This window comes from Aotus nancymaae, unplaced genomic scaffold (assembly GCF_030222135.1).
Source record: "Aotus nancymaae isolate 86718 unplaced genomic scaffold, 86718_ANA_hifiasm-v0.15.2.pri h1tg000022l_1, whole genome shotgun sequence".
In the NCBI taxonomy this organism is placed as follows: Eukaryota; Metazoa; Chordata; class Mammalia; order Primates; family Aotidae; genus Aotus; species Aotus nancymaae.
Genome location: NW_026988435.1, coordinates 48049547 through 48066529, shown reverse-complemented (window position 1 = coordinate 48066529; position 16983 = coordinate 48049547). Strand labels below are relative to the sequence as shown.

Below are 16983 nucleotides of genomic sequence, written 5' to 3'. Positions count from 1 at the left end.
GACATAGGGTTCATATCTTGGAACATAAGTGTAGTGCTCTGGAAGATATGTGTAGGATGCTACAGTCATCACAGCCTATGATCTCTGCAACAACAAGGGTTGAAGAAAACTTACAATGAATTGGTGTTCCTACATGAAGAGTAGTAACATCAACTAAACATTATGGAGGCATTATCAGCTCAGGGTTAGTCAGAAGTTACATGGCGGATTTACATTTAAAATAAAGTCACTCTTGAGTCTTGTCTTGACTCAAGTCAAGATAATTCAGTGAAAGACATTACTGAGAAACATCGTTCCATTACAAAATCTTATTATCTTAGAAATTTATTAAAAACTCAAACCAGCAGTCTAGGACCTTAAGTATTATGGATGATTATTAACTGGGTTATACCACAGATAACTGTAAATTGAACACTCTCTGTCACCACTTTGGGTTGTTTCTTTTTTGCTTAAGGATAATTATAAATAGAACTCAGAACTCTACAGAAAAGCACCCAACTCAGTAAAACTCATAAGGAGTCCAACTCACTGGACCTTTCCTCTCTTAATGCTGTAAGTTTCCAAGGCTGGTTTTGGTACCTTATAGCAGAAACACATGGCCTCAGAGGATGAACTTAGTGTGCTAAATAAATTATTAACCTTCCAAAAGTACTTCAGGATGAAATAATAATGTCTTCTCTACCCAGAGAGCTTTACTATTGAATGTGTTTGCACATCAGTCATCTCATGTTACTTCCACAAGGGCCTCAGGAGAAGCTCAAGCCAGGTATTCACATTTGCCTCTCTTCAAAGCAGAAAAACTCAAAAGCCCAGGCACTGCTTGTAGGATACTACAGACAGAGAGGGATGAGTCTGGAAGTTGCCCACATCATTGCAACTTAAATACAAAACTCTTTTCTTCATCAAAAATTTTTATCGTTATATCTCATCTAATTAAAAAAACTGAAGTGTCTTATTTTTTTTCTCCTTGTAAGAAATTAGAAAAGGTTTGATTTTCCAATGTTAATACAATTAAAAACAAAAAAGATGGATCGCCATACTATGCCTTTGTGATGGCTGCTTAGAAAACTGCCACAAATGTACAGCTTCATTTCCAAACAGTGGAGAGGCAGAGGGAAGTAGAAAATGGGTCAAATAATTCCCAAAGAAAGAGTCTAATCAGAAATTTTCCTCTTTCAAATTCTCTATCATTAAATACATATTTCAATGGAGATAAATTAACATAGAATTAGGTTCTTTGAAGAGGGTGATATCATAATAAAAACCTCTGTCAGACAGCTGGTAATGAGAAGACCTATTTTATACAGTGCATGTCATTTAGTGAAGCTGTTTACCCCGATCACCTGAAAGCAGACCATGCACACACCCAGCCTCTAGCTCAGGGGGAAGAGAAAAGGAAATGCCAACTGTCTAGGTGACTGTTACTCATTTTGCTTAGTTGAGCATCACAGAAAGACACGAGCTTAGGCAAAAACTGGCTGGCTTGAGAGAGACAGGAAGGCATCCAGAGACAGTCCAGAAACATGGGCCTCAAAATCCGGGCAAAGCTATCCCTCTGCACCCCAAGAGTAAGATGTGCGGCTGAACATGTTCTGAGGAGCAAAGACCCATTAAGACTTCACAATGAAGAGAGGGCTAAACTGTACACACAGGTGAGATTACAGGTGTGTCTCTCACCCACACCCATGCCTATTGTATTATGTTAAGCTTCAAGACACCCTGAGTAGGGAGAAACACACGCATAAGAAAGCAAAGATATGAAGTAGGCTAGAAGATTGTAACTAGAAAAGAACCTTGGCTATAGTTACTGGCACATAAAACTACCAGATGCAAATAGATCAGAAGCTACTAGAATTGGGGAGAAACTGCATTGCCAAAGACATATGAGCTTAAAACAGTCAATGACTGTCAAAATAATCCAAATTTCCACAAGCAGAAAGCAGGCTGTGGGATCTTGCAGCCCCTAACCCCTGAGGAAGACATTCTCCCTATTTTAGTCCATTTTCTGTTTCTTATAACAGAAAACCCAAAACTCAGTAATTTACAAAGAAAAGGAATTTATTTCTTACAGTTATAGAAGCTGAGAAGTCTAAGGTCAAGGAGGAGAATCTGGTGACAGCCTTCTTGCTGGTGGGGACTCTGCAGAGTCCTGAGATGGGGCAGGGCATCACATGGTAAGGGGGCTGAGTATGCTAGCTCAGGTATCTCTTCCTCTTCTTATAAAGCCACCAATTCCACTTCCCTCATAACACATTAATCCATTAACCCATGAATGGATAAATCCACTCATAAGGGAACAGCCCTTAAGATCCAATCACATCTTAAAGGCCCCACCTCTCAATACTGCTATATTAGAGATTAAGCTTCAACATGAGTTTTGAAGAGGACAAATATTCAAACCATAGCACTCCCAAAGCCTAGCCAGATGGAGCAAGGAGGCCTGGAGGACAACAGACCAGTTTCTTCTGCCCCACTCCTAGGATAGGAGGTAAAAGAATCAGACATGCTATACTGTGACCATGATGAATGAAGACAAAAACAAGATTGTGCCAAAATCTCTCTCCCCACTGACATAAGTGGTGACTGTTTCTTTATCAATCATAACTTTAACCTCACTCCAGTCTATCCTCCTTATAGATAAGATTGAATGAGATACTCATCATAAAATTGTCCCTACTTACTGATAGCACCCCACTTTCTTGAACCCTCCCCCAAATCACCTAACAAAAGCCCAAATCCTGTAACAGGTTCTTTCCAATACCCTCTTACCACAACACCCCATGGTTCCCAAGTGAGTGTCTAGTGGCCTTTGCTTAGAAAACATTGATAGATGCTTTCATAATACTTGCCCATGGGATGTTGCTCTTACTGTGGACAAAGAACTGATGTTTATCTTCCATTCGTCTCCTTCCAAAATGGAAGTTTTAAAAACTGCAATTGGCTTGATTTGGCTCCACTATTATACAGTGTGAACACCAGATAAGCTGTGTGTCAGTTCAGTCATCAAACCACAAACGTGACAACTGGATTTGATAAAAACTACACAACACTAGAAATTCATCCTCTGTGCAAGACATAGTACCTAGGGCAACTCTGGATTGTGTCCCTGGAGAGATGAGCACACGACAACTGTCAAAGAAGGGTGTGCCAAGGCGAAGGACCGAGACAGATATAACCATAAAGAACTGTGCTCCCCTTTCCCAGGACAGCATTGAAACTGGGAAGCAACTGTCAACCAGAAACAACACAATGCAGATTTCTCACCTCCATCTGGATAGAATCCTTTAACTAGATCTTGCTGGTGGAAAGCATGAAGAGATACAGATCATGGTCCTTGTCACTTATGGGCCAACATGGCTGAGAAGCATGTGTGCCTTCTCCATGTGTGCTCCCCCATCTGCCAGTTGGACTGACAGGAAGCTGGGCCTAGAGGATGAGGATGCCACCTCCATAGCAGATGGCATGACCACCCACTGTGAGAAACTGGGCCGAGTCACCACACAGAGGAAAGCTGATCACTGAGGAGGAACATCCACAGTGAACTGTTACATGAGCAAGAAGTAAATTTTACCATGTAAGGCCCTGAAATTTGTGGGATTGTTACAGATGTGAAAGTTACCCAAAATATCCAAAAACTGGGGCAAGAGATAAGAGAGTAAAAGCATGAATCAGATACTGAGGTACCAGCCCTCAATTTGCACTGGAACCACAAAGGGCTAACCCTTTAAGGTACAGAGTAAGTCCTCAGAAGCAAGTCAGCCCTCCCAAGCACTGAACCTTTGTTCTACTCATCTGGTTGTCCTTAAGACTACACTGGATTAAGTTGGCTCCTTTAAGACTAAAGAACTGCCAGGGCACAGTGGCTCACGCCTGTAATCTCAGCACTTTGGGAGGCTGAAAAGGGCAGATGATGATGTCAGGAGATCAAGACCATCCTGGCCAACATGGTGAAACACCATCTCTATGAAAATATAAAAAATTAGCTGGGCATGGTGGCATGTGCCTGTAGTCCCAGTTACTCAGGAGGCTGAGGCAGGGGAATTGTTTGAACCCGGGAGGCAGAGGTTGCAGTGAGCCAAGATCACGCCACTGCACTCCAGCCTGACAACAGAGCAAGACTCTGTCTCAGAAAAAATAATAATAATCATCATCATCATCATCCCAGGTTTCAAATTATTCCTCAAAAATATTCTGCAAATACAAATGTCTAGCACCCTAAAAGAAATTAGTGACACATTGAGGAAGAAACAGTAGAAATCACAGAAAACAAAAGCATATGTACAAAGACAAGAAGTTGGAATTACCCAATACAGACTACTTTAACAAATACACTTGTATAATAACAAAAACCCAAACAACCCAGTTAAAAATCTGGCATATGACCTGAATAGAAATTTCTCTCAAGAACACATACTAACGGGCAATAAGCGCATGAAAAAATGATTAACATTACTAATCATTAAAGAAAAGCAAATTAAAACCACAAAGAGATATCTTCTCATACCTATCAGAATGGCTATTATCAAGACAATAATAAGTGTTGGTTAGGATGTGGAGAAGCTGGAACCCTTGGGCATTGCTGGTAGAAATGTAAAATGCTGGAGCTGCTATGAAAGCAATACAGTCACTCCTCAAAAAGTTAAGAAAAGTATTAGCATATGATCTAGCAATTTCATTTCTGGGTATATGCACAAATGAAGTAAAAGCAAGGGACTCAAATATTTGTATACCCATGTTCATGGCAACATTACTCACTACAGCCAAAAGACGGATGCAACCCGAGTGTCCATCAAAGAATGAATAAACAAAATATAGTGTACATATACAATGGAATATTATTCAGCCTTAAAAAGGGAAGAAATTCCAACACATGCTACAACATGGATGAACCCTGAAGATATTATGCTACATTAAATAAGCCAGTCACAAAAGGAAAAATATTTATTACTCCACTTGTATGAGGTATCTGTAGCAGTCAAATTCATAAAGACAGAAAGTAGAATGCTGGTTGCCAGGGGTTTAGGAAAGGAAGTTATTGTTTAACAGGTAAAGAGTTTCAGTTTTACAAGATGTAGAGTACTGGAGATGGATGGTTACACAACAACATGAATGAACTTAATGTCACAGAACTGTACACATAAAATGTACTATTTAAAATGGCAGGCTGGGCGCAGTGGCTCACACCTGTAATCCCAGCACTTTGGGAGGCCGAAGCAGGGGGGTCACAAGGTCAGGAGTTCGACACCAGCCTGGCCAATATGGCAAAACCCCATCTCTACTAAAAATACAAAAATTAGCCAGGTGTGGTGGCATGCACCTGTAGTCCCAGCTACTTGGGAGGCTGAGGTGGAAGAATCACTTGAACCCGGGAGGCAGAAGTTGCAGTAAGCCAAGATTGCACCACTGCATTCCAGCCTGGGTGACAGAGCAAGACTTCATCTCAAAAAAACATTAAATAAAAATAAAATAAAATGGCAAATTTTATGTTATATGTTTGACTAAAATTTTAAAACTACACTTGCTATAGTTAAAAACAGAAACAAGGCCGGGCACGGTGGCTCATGCCTGTAATCCCAGCACTTTGGGAGGCCGAGGCGGGTGGATCACGAGGTCAAGAGTTCGAGACCATCCTGGTCAACATGGTGAAACCCCGTCTCTACTAAAAATACAAAAAATTAGCTGGGCATGGTGGCACGTGCCTGTAATCCCAGCTACTCAGGAGGCTGAGGCAGGAGAATTGCCTGAACCCAGGAGGCGGAGGTTGCGGTGAGCCGAGATCGCGCCATTGCACTCCAGCCTGGGTAACAAGAGCGAAACTCTGTCTCAAAAAAGAAAAAAAAAAAGAAAAAAAAAAAACAGAAACAAGAGATTAGAAGCTACATAAAGTAACAGTTTTAATTTTTTTAAATCTAAAACTGAAAAGTTAAAAAGTCATAAATGGGTTTTAAAGCAGATTGGGTACTGCTGAAGAAAGAATCAGTGAACTGGAAACTAGGTCAAAGTAAAATATTCGAAGCATTAAGTGGAGAGGCCAAAATCTAGAAATATAAAAGAGAGAGAGCATGAGAACACATGGTGAGAAATCTAACACAAATTTAATCAGAGTCCCAGAAAGAAAGAAAAGAGATGATACAGAAGCAATATCTGAAGAAAATGGCAGCAAATTTCTCAGACTTATGAAAGACATCATGCTACAGATACAAGACGCCAACATACCTCAGGCAGGAGCACTGAACTTAGTGAAACCATAGAAACCTAAGGATAATGGGAAAACCCTTTAAGGCAATAGATTACCTCCAGAAGACAGCAGTTACATTTACTGACTGCAGAACAGGAACAAGAAAAGCCAGATGCTGTGGAAATATATCTCCAATGTGCTGGAAAAAAAAATGCCAACATTAAATTCAATATACAGAAACAAAATCATTTAAGAATAAACATGAGAGTGTGATGTAAGTGAAAACAGCAAAGTAAGAACTTCCAAAAATCCCTTCTTTCACAAATGCAATTTTTAAATGGCAAAAGTTGTCCAAATCAACTTTTTTCAGAAATCTAGAAATTTAACCAAAGGGTTGCCACAATATGGAGAACATTTGTTAAAGAAAAATGGTTAAATATCCAAGAACAGAAATTCTGTGGTATTTTAACTTACCCTATTCCCATTCCCCATCCCCTAACCCTACCCCAGCTCTACAGTAGTTTTGAAAACCAACAGCCTACAATCATAGTGAAAATCAACAGCCGGGCAGCAGCAGAAGAGGACAAAACAGGGTTGGAGCCCCTTCAAAGTCTTATTATTTGATATGGCTAACAGGTTACACTTGCAAGGTTACATTTCTGTGACTGGACACACGGTCACTGAAAAGTATTTTCCACCGAGGTGTCTGTCAGAACAACTAAAGGCAATTGTTTAATTTTGTGACTACCTGAGACAGTGGACAATAGTTGGAGCAAATAATACATTAACCCAAAAGCTTAAAAGGAAAATCTGGGGAATGAGATGCCCACAGGGTATTAAAAATTCTGTATATTTCTGGTAATCCAGAAGGCCATGGTGCATCTACTCAAGGTTGTGTGAATGCCCAGAAAAGAAACTGGAGTGCCCTGAGATAGCCCTAAGCTCTCACACTGGGCTGACATTAACACTCTGCACAATCAGAAAATGAAGACTAAGGCGGTTATAAACTGGTAGGTTAAGAGCTGACACATGCCCAAACATATACACAGGGTCCCTTGGGAGAGACCATGAGACTTAATGATTCCAGGTATTTAAGGAAATCTCTGTCCAATTATTAGCTGACCACTAAGCTATTCAAGTACGGAATCAGTGAAGATATATGACAAAGAATACATACTTGACCAGGCACGGTGGCTCACACCTGTAATCCCAGCACTTTGGGAGGCCGAAGCAGGCAGATCACCTGAGGTTGGGACTTCAAGACCAGCCTGACCAACATGGAGAAACCCTTTCTCTACTGAAAATACAAAATTAGCCAGACATGGTGGCACATGCCTGTAATCCCAGCTACTCGGGAGGCTGAGGCACAAGAATGCTTGAACCCAGGAGGCAGAGGTTGTGGTGAGCTGAGATCACACCACTGCACTCCAGCCTGGGAAACAAGAGCAAAACTCCGTCTCAAAAAAAAAAAAAAAAAAAAAAAAAGAATACAGACTTTACAGAGTTAGTTCAGGAAAGTCACTAAATAAACAAACAGAAGCTATTACAACAAGCAGCAACAACAAAAAAATGGAAAAAAGGAGAATCAGATTTCCAGAGTTGCCACGTTACATTATTTAAAACATAAAGTTTTCAAAAAAGTATTATGACACTTACAAAGAAACAGGAAAATATGGTCCATACACAGGAAAAGAAAAAGCAATCAATAGAAACTGTTCCCAAGGTGTTGGACTTTAAATAATCTATTTTAAATACGTTTGAAAAACTAAAGGAAGCCATGTATAAAGGATTAAAGAATGGCAGTGGTGTTTCATCAAGCAGCCATCAATAAAGAAACAAATTATAAAAAGAAACCAAATAAAAATTCTAGAGTTAAAACATAAAATAATTGAAATAGCAAATTCATTAGAGGGGTTCAACATCATATTTGAACAGGCAGAATAATCAGTGAGCTTAATGATAGATCAATTGAGATTATCCAATCTAAGGAACAGAAAGTAAAAAGAAGTTAAAAAAAAAAAATGAACATCCAACAAAGGACTAACATCCAGGATCTACAAGAAACTCGAAACAACTTATAAAAGAAGAAAAACATAACCCCATTAAAAAGTGAGCAAACAACATGAACAGGCATTTTTCAAAAGACATACAAATGGCCAACGAACATATGAAAAAGTGCTCAACATCACTAATCACCAGAGAAATGCAAATTAAAACGACAATGAGATACCATCTTATAACACTCAGAACAGCTATTATTTAAAAAGTCAAAAAATGACAGGTGTTTGCAAATATGGAGAGAAAAGGAAAACAAATGTAAATTAGTACAACCTCTATGGAAAACAGTATGGAGATTTCTCTAAGAACCAAAAATAGAAATAGAACTACCATTCAATCCAGCAATCCCACTACCGTGTATCTACCCAAAGGAAATCACTATATCAAAGCACTATTCACAATAGAAAGATATGAAACCAATCTATCTATCAACAGATGGTTGGATAAAGAAAATGCAGTATACATGTACCATAAAATACTACTGAGCCACATAAAAAAATGAAAATATGTCTTTTGCAGCAACATGGATAGACTTGGAGGCCATTATCCTAAGTGAAATAATTCAGAAACACAAAGTCAAATACCATATATTCTCATTTACGAGAGAATATGGGACTAAGTAATATGTACACATGGACACACAGAATATAATAATGGACACCAGAGACTTGGAAAGGTGGGAGGATGAAGGGGGGTGAGGGATGAGAAATTACCTAATGGGTAAAATGTAACTATTCGGGTGATGCTTATATTAAAAGCCTAGATTTCACCAGTATGCAATATATCCATGTAATAAAACTGTATTTGTTCCCTCTAAATCTATTTTTAAATTAAAAAATAAAAATTATTAAAAAGAAAACTGTAACAAGTGCAGATAACTGTAAAAGGCAATAATTATAAATCTGTGTTGAAGTGCAGAGAATGTATAAAGATGCACTTTTTTTTTTCTCAGCTCACTGCAACCTCCACCTCCTGGGTTCAAGCAACTCTCCTGTCTCAGCCTCCCAAACAGCTGGGATTACAGGCATGCGCCACTAAGCCCAGCTAATTTTTGTTATTTTTTTAGTAGAGATGGGGTTTTACCATGTTGGTCAGGCTGGTCTTGAACTCCTAACCTCAAGTGAGCTGTCCTCCTCGGCTTCGCAGAGTGCTGGGATTACAGGTGTGAGCCACTGTGCCCAGCCAACATGACTTTGTATGACAATAACAGCACAAAGGAGGAAGGAGGGAATGGAGACATACAGAAGCAAAGTTTTTGTATACTAGTGAAATTAGACTGGTACTAATCCAAACTAAACTGTTGTAAACTGTCAGTAGTAAGCCCCCAAGTAACCCCTAAGAAAATAACAAAAAATAGTAAAAAGAAAGGATAAGGGAAATAAAACAGTACACTAGAAAATATCTATCTAACACAAAGTCAGTAATGGAGTAATAGAAAATTCAAAAAGACACCGCATACAGAAAACAAGAAGCAAAATGGCTGGCATAAATTTCACCTTATCAAAACTGCATTAAACGTAAATGAATTCAACATTCCAATATAAGCACAGAAATTGTCTAAATGGATTTTTTCCTGATTCAATTATATGTAGTATACAAGAAATACACTTAAATTAAAAGACACAGATAGGCTGAAAGCATGGAAAAATATATACAATGCAAACAGTAATAAACGGAGAGCTTGACTGGGTATATTACCATCAGAAAAAATGGTCTTTAAGACAAAAATTGTTATTAGAGACAAAGAATATTTTATAAGTATAAAAAGGTCAATTTATCAAGAAGATATAACAATTATATACATATATATCTCAAAATGAAGCCCCAGTAACAGATAGAAATTTAAGAAATGCAAAAGTCTGTGGAAATCAAATAATACACTGCTAAATAACCAAAGAGCCAAGGAAGAAACCACAACGAAAATTAGAAAATACTTTGAGATAATTAAAAATGAGGCCAGGCACAGTGGCTAATGCCTGTAATCCCAGCACTTTGGGAGGCCATGGTGGGAGGACTGCTTGAGCCCAGGAGTTCGAGACCAGCCTGAGCAACATGGCAAGACCCTGTGTCTCACAAATGATAAAAAAAATTAGCCAGGTGTTGGGAAATGCACCTGTGGTCCCACCTACTCAGGAGGCTGAGGTGGGAAGATGGTTTGACCTCAGGAGAATCAAGGTTGAGGCTGCAGTGACTTGTGATGGCACCAATACATTCTAGCCTGGATGACAGAGCATGACCCTGTTTCACCAAAAAAAAAAAAAGCACAACATATCAAAACTTATGAAAGGCAGTGAAAGCAGTTCTTACAAAGTTAGAGCTGTAAACACCTATATTAAAAAAGAAACATCTCAAATTGATAACCTAAAGTTCTACCCTAAAGTTCTACCTTAAGAAATTATAAAAGAGCCAACTAAATCTTTGCAAGCAAAAGAAAGAAAAAAAAAAAACAAATATTGGGGCAAAAATGAGATAGAAAATAAAAAACAATGAAACCAAAGTTGGTTTTTTGAAAAGACCAACAACACTGACAAACCTTTATTTAGAATGACCAGGAACAAAAAGAGGGAAGACTCAATTTACTAAAATCAGAAAGAAAACTACCAATCTCATAGAAATAAAAGGACTATAACGAAATATTATGAACTGTTGGCCAACAAATTGGATAAGCTAGGTGAAATTCACAAATTCCTAGAAAGAAACTACCAAAACTAACTCAAAAAGTAGTACATCTGAAAAAAACCTAAAGGAATTAAAAACATTGAGTATTTTAAAAATTTTCTACCAGGAAAAGTTTACAAACAGATGGCTTCACTATTCAATTCTACCAAACATTTAAAGAAGAATGAACACTAATCATTCACAAGGAGTAAAGGATACTTCCCAACTCATTCTATAAGGCCAGTATTACCCTAATACCAAAACCAGACAAATAGATCACAAGAAAACTACTGATTAACATGCCTTAAGAATACAGACAATACAGACATAAAAATCCCTAACAAGGCCGGGTGCGGTGGCTCACACCTGTAATCTCAGCACTTTGGGAGGCCGAGGTGGGTGGATCACTTGAGGTCAGGAGTTCGAGACCAGCCTGGCCAACATGGCAAAACCCTGTCTCTACTAAAAATACAAAAATTAGCTGGGGATGGAGGTGTGGGCCTGTCATCCCAGCTACTCGGGAGGCTGAGGCAGGAGAATCACTTGAACCTGGGAGGCAGAGCTGCAGTGAGCTGAGATCACACCGCTGTTCTCCAGCCTGGGTGACAGAGCGAGACTCCATCTCAAAAAAAAAGGAAAAATCCTCAACAAAACACTAGCAAACCAAATCTACCAATATATAAAAAGGATTATATGCTATGACAAGTGGAATTTATCTAAGAAATTCAAAGTTGGTTCAACATACAAAACTGAATCAATGTAATACATGACATTAATAAAGGACAAAAATAACATAGTATAGATGCAGGAAAAGCATCTGACAACATTCAACTCCCTTTTGTGATTAAAAAAAAAACACTCAACAAAATAGGAATAGAAGGGAAATTCCTCAAACTAATTAAGGGCATCTACAAAAATCCGAAGCCATCTATACTTACTGGTGAGAGGCTAAAAGCTTTCCCCCTAAGATGAAGAACAAACAATGATATCCACCCATGCCACAGCAATTCAACATTATATTAAAGGTTATAACCAGGGCAATTATATAAGAAAAATTTTTAAAAGGCATCTAGATTAGAAACAAAGAATTAGAAGTATCTATATCTGCAGATGATATAATCTTGCACATAGAAAATCCTCAAGAATCCACTAAAAAACTATCACAGCTACTAAGTCTTATGCTCATGGATTGGAAAACTTAATATTGTTAATCTAACAATACTCCCTAAATTGATCTACAGATTCAGTTAATCCCCATCAAAATTCTACCTGATCTTTTTTTTTTTAAGAAAGTGACAAACTAGTCTTAAAAATCATATGGAAATGCAAGGGACAATGAATAACCAAAATAAATAAAAAGAACGCAGTTGAAGGACTCACATTTCCCAATCTTAAAACTTACTACAAAGCTGTAATAATCAAGACTGTGTGCTGCTGGCACAGAGAAAAACATATAAGTCAATGAAATAAAGAGTTGAGAGTTCAGAAATAAACCCATATTTTATGGTCAAATGATTTTTGACAAAGGTGCTAAGGCCATTCAATAGGTAGTCTTTTAAACAAATGGTACCAGGACAACTAGATAGCCACAGGCAGAAGAATGAAGTTAAACTCCTCCCTTATACCATAGATAAAAATTAACTCAAAATGCACTCATGACCTAAATTTCAGAGCTAAAAACTATAAAACCCTTAGAATAAAACAGAGGTGTAAATCTTTGTAGGATTATGTCTAAAATATGACAAAGCACAAGCAACAAAAGAAAAAAATAAACACGATATCATCAAAATAAAAACCATTTGTACATTAAAGGATACTATCAAGAAAATGAAAAGACTACTCACAGTTGGAGGGAAAATATTTGCAAATCATTTATCTGATAAGAGACTAATATACAGAATATATATTGAACATTTACAACTCAGTGATAAAAAGACAAACAATCCAGTTTTTAAATGGGCAAAGGATTTAAATAGCCATTTCTCCAAAGAAAAAACAAAAATGGCCAATAAGCAGTACATGAAAAGGGCTGAATATCATTAGTCACTAGAGAAATGCTAATTAATATCACAATAAGATACTACTTCCCACCCACTACATGGCTATATTCAAAAAACTGGAAAATAACAAGTGTTGGAGAGAATGCAGAAATTGGAACCCCATAAATTACTGATGGGAATGTAAAATGCTTCATTTACATTCCAAATCATTTGGAAATTTACATTGCCAAATTGTTTCCCAAAGATGCTGCACCATCTTTGGGAAACAATTTGGCAGTTATTCAAAAACTTAAAAAGAGTTACTGTATGACTCAACAATTCTACTTCTAGTATAAACCCAAGACAAGTGAAAACATGTATTCATATGAAAACTCGTACATGATTGTTCATAGCATGTTGTTCATAACAGCCAAAAAACAACGCAAATGTCTACTGATGAATGGATAAACAAAATGCCATATATCTATACAACTGAATATTATTCAGCCATGAAAAGGAATAAAATACTGACACATACTACAACATGGATAAAGCTTGAAAACATTATGCAAAACAAAAGAAGCCAGACACAAAAGGCCACATATTATATAATTCCATTCATATTAAATGTCCCTAATGGGCAAATTCTTAGAGATGAAAACTAAATTAACAGTTGCCAGGGCCTTTGGGGAGGGAGAAACAGGTAGTTACTGTGTATGAGGTTTATTTTTAAGGTGAACAAAATTTTCTGGAATTATATAGAGATGATAGCTGCATAACCTTGAAAATATACCAAAAACACTCAGTTGTAAAGTTTAAAAAGGTGAATTTTATGGTGTGTGAATTGTATCCAACAAAATGTTGAAGTAAATTGAAAGAAACTGTGAAAAGATGAAATAAAAATATTTTTAGATTAAAAAATACACAGTGTCGGCCAGGAGTGGTGGCTCATGCCTGTAATCCCAGCACTTTGGGTGGTCGAAGTGCACAGATCACAAGGTCAAGAGATCAAGACCATCCTAGCCAACATGGCGAAACCCCATCTTTACTAAAAATATAAAAATTAGCTGGGTGGCTCCTCACCATCAAGGGAACAAAGCAGGATGGAGAACGAATTTGACGAACTGACAGAAGCAGGCTTCAGAAGGTGGGTAATAACAAACTTCTCTGAGTTAAAAGAACATGTTCTATCCTAATGCAAAGAAACTAAAAACCTTGAAAAACAGGTTAGATGAAATGCTAACTAGAATAACCAGCTTAGAGAAGAATATAAATGACTTGATGGAGCTGAAAAACACAGCACAAGAACTTCATGAAGCATACACAAGTTTCAATAACCAAATATATCAAGCAGAAGAAAGGATATCAGAGATTGAAGATTAACTCAATGAAATAAAACGAGAAGGCAAGAAAAGGAACAAAGAGTGAAAAGAAATGAACAAAGCCTTCAAGAAATATGGGATTACGTGAAAAGACCTAATCTATGCCTGATCGGGGTGTACCGCAAGATGATGGGGAGAATGAATCCAAGCTGGAAAACACTCTTCAGGATATTATCCCGGAGAACTTCCCCAACCTAGCAAGGCAGGCCAACATTCAAATACAGGAAATACAGAGAACACCACAATGATATTCCTCTAGAAGAACAACCCCAAGGCACATAATTGTCAGGTTCACCAGGGTTGAAACAAAGGAAAAAATACTAAGGGAAGCCAGAGAGAAAGGTCGGGTCACCCACAAAGGGATGCACATCAGACTCACAGCAAATCTCTCTGCAGAAACCCTATAAGCCAGAAGAGTGTGGGAGCCAATATTCAACATCCTTAAAGAAAAGAACTTCAAACCTAGAATTTCATATCCAGCCAAACTAAGCTTCATAAGTGAAGAAGAAATGAAATCCTTTATGGACAAGCAATTGCTGAGAGATTTTGTCACTACCAGACCTGCCCTGCAGGAGCTCCTGAAGGAAGCACTAAACACAGAAAGGAAAAACCAGTACCAGCCACTGCAATAAAGAACCAAACGGTAAAGATCAACAACACAATGAAGAAATTACACCAACCAAAGGGCAAAACAACCAACCAGTAATAAAATGGCAGGATCAAATTCACACATAACAATATTAACATTAAATGTAAATGGACTAAATGCCCCAATCAAAAGAAACAGACTGGCAAATTGGATAAAAAGCCAAGAACCATCAGTGTGCTGTATTCAGGAGACCCATCTCATGTGCAAAGACACACATGGACTCAAAATAAAGGGATGGAAGAAGATTTACCAAGCAAATGGAGAGCAAAAAGAGAGCAGGGGTGGCAATCCTAGTCTCTTATAAAACGGGCTTTAAACCAACAAAAATCAAGAGAAGCAAAGAAGGGCATTATATAATGGTAAAAAGATCAATACAACAAGAAGAGCTAATGATCCTAAATATATATGCACTCAATACAGGAGCACCTAGATACATAATGCAAGTCCTTAATGACCTACAAAGAGACTTAGACTCCCACACAATAATAGTGGGAGACTTTAACACTCCACTGTCAATATTAGAAAGATCAACGAGACAGAAAATCAACAAGGAAATCCAGGACTTGAATGCAGATCTGGACCAAGTGAACTTAATAGACATTTACAGAATTCTTAACCCCAAATCCACAGAATATACATTCTTCTTAGCACCACATTGCACTTACTCTAAAATCAACCACATAATTGGAAATAAATCACTCCTCAGCAAATGCAAAACAACAGAAATCATAACAAACAGTCTCTCAGACCACAGTGCAATCAAATTAGAACTCAGGATTAAGAAACTAACTCAAAACCGCACAATTTCATGGAAAATGAACAACTGCTCTTGAATGTAGACTGGATAAATAATGAAACGAAGGCAGAAATAAAGATGTCCTTCGAAACCAATGAGAACGAAGACACAACATACCAGAATCTCTGGGACACATTTAAAGCAGTGTCTAGAGGGAAATTTATAGCAATAAATGCCCACATGAGGAGCAAGGAAAGGTCTAAAATCAACACCCTATCATCAAAATTGAAAGAGTTAGTGGAGCAAGATCAAAAAAACTCAAAAGCTAGCAGAAGACAAGAAATAACTAAGATCAGAGCAGAACTGAAAGAGATAGAGACTCAAAAAACCCTTCAAAAAAAATTAACAAATCCAGGAGCTGGTTTTTTGAAAAGATCAACAAAATAGATAGACCTCTAGCCAGACTAACAAAAAAGAAAAGAGAGAAGAATCAAATAGATGCAATAAAAAACGATAAGGGGGACATCACCACCGATTCTACAGAAATACAAACTACCATCAGAGATTACTACAAACAACTCTATGCACACAAACCAGTAAACCTGGAAGAAATGGATAAATTCCTGGACACTTGCACTCTCCCAAGACTAAACCAGAAAGAAGTTGAATCCCTGAATAGACCAATAACAATGGCTGAAGTCGAGGCAGCAATTAATAGCCTACCAATTAAAAAAGCCCAGGTCCAGATAGGTTTACGGCCGAATTCTACCAGACGTACAAAGAGGAGCTGGTACCATTCCTTCTGAAACTATTCCAAACAATACAAAAAGAGGGAATCCTCCCCAACTCATTTTATGAGACCAACATCATCCTAATACCAAAACCAGGCAGACATGCAACTAAAAAAGAAAACTTCAGGCCAATATCCATGGTGAACATCAACGCAAAAATCTTCAATAAAATACTGTCAAAAAGAATGCAACGGAAAATCAAAAAGCTTATTCATCACGATCAAGTAGCCTTCATTCCGGGGATGCAAGGATGGTTCAACATACACAAGTCTATAAATGTAATCCATCACATAAACAGAACCAAAGACAAAAACCACATGATTATCTCAATAGATGCAGAAAAGATCTTTGACAAAATTCAACAGCCCTTTATGCTAAACCCTCAATAAACTAGGTATTAATGGTATGTATCACAAAATAATAAAAGCTATTTACAACAAACCCACAGCCAATATCATACTGAACAGGCAAAAACTGGAAGCATTCCCTTTGAAATCTGGCACAGGACCAGGATGCCCTCTCTCACAACTCCTATTCAATATAGTATTGGAA

The 16983-nt window shown here is 37.8% G+C and overlaps 1 protein-coding gene across 2 annotated transcripts in view; it reads right to left on the bottom strand.

The window, feature by feature from the left end:
- The window catches only part of PCBP3 (poly(rC) binding protein 3), a 290673-nt gene extending 284213 nt beyond the window's left edge, over positions 1-6460 (bottom strand). Inside the window, exon 1 of one of the 2 annotated variants that reach the window (XM_064380239.1) lies at positions 6295-6460. The gene's annotated coding sequence lies outside the window, so the exon portion shown is untranslated. The remainder of the gene's footprint in view (positions 1-6294) is intronic. The other variant, XM_064380246.1, reaches the window with a different exon arrangement.
- Positions 6461-16983: the final 10523 nt, after the last annotated feature.